The 2,500-nt window shown below is 46.8% G+C and overlaps 2 non-coding genes across 2 annotated transcripts; one reads left to right on the top strand and one right to left on the bottom strand.

The window, feature by feature from the left end:
* The first annotated feature begins 107 nt into the window (after window positions 1-107).
* Window positions 108-180, top strand: trnav-cac (transfer RNA valine (anticodon CAC)). The gene has a single exon. It is a non-coding gene; the product is annotated as a tRNA-Val (tRNA).
* Window positions 181-2,001: 1,821 nt separating this feature from the next.
* Window positions 2,002-2,073, bottom strand: trnad-guc (transfer RNA aspartic acid (anticodon GUC)). Its single transcript has one exon. It is a non-coding gene; the product is annotated as a tRNA-Asp (tRNA).
* Between the last annotated feature and the right edge of the window lie 427 nt (window positions 2,074-2,500).

The following is a 2,500-nucleotide window of genomic DNA, read 5'->3' as shown; positions in this document are numbered from 1 at the left end:
TTGAAGATTTATCAGGAAGATGGAGGCCAAATTCGTGAGCTCAGTGGTGCGTTTATCGATGTTTGTTTGTGTGCCTTGGGTGGTCAGCTACCAAATTGATACCAGATGTTTCAGTAGTGTAGTAGTTATCACGTTCGCCTCACACGCGAAAGGTCCCCGGTTCGAGACCGGGCGGAAACAGCTTTTGTACACCATAGCTTTCAAGATATACCATTTGAATTGCGCAAAAAGGCTTCTGAGGAAGAAGAACTAATGACTTATGGCAAATATGAATGAAAGAAGAAAAGAAACTCCCCGTCAGAGAATTGCGCGCCTCATGGCTCCCGTCAACTCTGCCAAAGTAAGCCCACAGCAGCCAATCAGCTTCAGACATGGCAAAAGTAAGCCCGCGGCGGCCTATCAGTTTCCAGTCACATGCCACGCGTTGGACCAATCACGTTCTACTCCGCTGCTGCTGCCAAATACAAGTCCGCTCCAGTCGCCCTTGATACACTGAGGAGAGTCTTTCTTTCCATCTGCAAATTTCCTTGATATGATGAAAGAGAGAGATAGCAATGGGAAGGACGAGCAGCTGGTTAGGGTGATCAAGGATAGAGAGGGAAATGTTTTGACTGATAACAGAAGTGTGTTGGGGAGATGGAAAGAGTCCTTTGAAGATCTGACAAATGAGGAAAATGAGAGAGAACAAAGAGTAGGAGTGGCCCTCGTAGATCAGGACATGGCAAAGATTCGTAAGGCTGAGGTGAGAAGGGCATTGAAGAGGATGAAGAGTGGAAAGGCAGTGGTCCTAATGATGTACCTGTGGAGGTGTGGAAGTGTTAACGAGAGGTGGCCTTCGACTTTTTGGCTAGAACACTGAACAAGGTCTTTGAGAGTGTGAAGATCCCTTAGGAATGGAGGAGAAGTGGACCGGTGCCCATCTTCAAGAACAAGGGAGATGTCCAGTGTTGTGGCAACTACAGAAGGATCAAGTTGATGAGACATACGATGGCTGTGTCTCTGTGGACCTGGAGAAAGCATACGACAGAGTGTCAAGAGAAGAGTTGTGGTATTGTACAAGGAAGTCTGGAGTGGTAGAGAAGTACGTTGGAGTGGTGCAGGACATGTATACCAGGTGTAAGACAGTGGTGAGGTGTGCTGCAAGTGTAACAGAGGAGTTCAAGGTGCGGCCAAGAGCGCCCAGACCTTTGCATTGGAGAAACAAAACAACCTCTCCGCAAACGAGTGGCCCACCAGAGGAGTGCTAACTCTGGACAAGACTCAGCAGTCCATTTACATCTTGAGGACAAGAAACACTCTTTTGAAGACAGCAATGTCCGCATTTTGGCAAAAGAAGACTGATGGTTTGAAAGAGGATATTTTTGTCAAAGTGGAAAAATCCTCTCTAAACAGAGGTGGAGGACTGAGACACCATCTTTCATCCTCATACAATGCTGTCCTAAACACCCTCCCTAGGCAGATTTAGCCCCTGATCTAGACTTGGACAGGTCCTTCACACCTGTGCAGTGTGGCATTCACGTCTGAATAACCCCAATTGCCACCTGGGCTATGATCAGCCTTTGCATTAATGGCCCATTGAGACCCATCCCCAATGGGTGGGGACCCATAAACACATCCCCGTGAGCATAATGCTGACCCAATGTGACACACTCCATCACACTGGATTGGTCCTCCTCCTGTCCATGAACACCTCTGCCCATTCAACGGGCCTAATATAAGCCTGAACTCCAACCCAGCTCATCAGAACTGACGAAGCCTTCTGGTTAGGAGGCAAAACGTTTTCTTTGACTATGACTAGTCCGGTTCACCTGATTGGAGCCTTTGCTGAATGGTGTTTAGACTTATAAAGCTGATAATTCACCATTCCATTCACACATCTTTTACCACAACCTTGCGCCTTGAACGACTGCAGCTACCACCACCACTTAATCTGAGGACTATTTGATGCGTAACCAAGAGTGTTGTGGCACGTCTTCACTGGCACCTGAAGAAAACAGAGAACCCCCCGTCGGGGAATCGAACCCCGGTCTTCCGCATGACAGGCGGAGATACTGTCCACTATACTAACGAGGAGGACACGTACAGACAGTACTGGAGAAAGGCAGTGAATTCAAAGGAGACCTGAAATCTGGAAGACTGGTTGTTGAAGTTCCATTGTGTTGTTTCTCATGAACTCTTGGCCAGAAGACTATTTCAAAACCACTGCGCTACAAAAACTGACATGATCCTTTCAGTACAGACAAACTTTGAGAAAGTAAACAAAGCCCACTTCTTTCACAATCATTTCTGAAAATAGCTGTCTGCATCACAAAGTATTTGCTGCGATTACGCATTGTGTGCAAGCGATCTGTACCATTTCCATGATGCTATTTTCCCCAAAATATTGGAATTGTTGGAATTGGGTTAGGGTCAGGGTTAGGATTAGGGTTAGGGTTTAGGGTTAGGGTTAGACTGAAGTGGCGTCGGCTCAATAAACTGTCATTATCTTAGGAAGCTCAGG

Source organism: Synchiropus splendidus, chromosome 5, assembly GCF_027744825.2.
Source record: "Synchiropus splendidus isolate RoL2022-P1 chromosome 5, RoL_Sspl_1.0, whole genome shotgun sequence".
Lineage (NCBI taxonomy): Eukaryota > Metazoa > Chordata > Actinopteri > Syngnathiformes > Callionymidae > Synchiropus > Synchiropus splendidus.
This window is presented reverse-complemented; position numbering and strand designations above follow the sequence as displayed.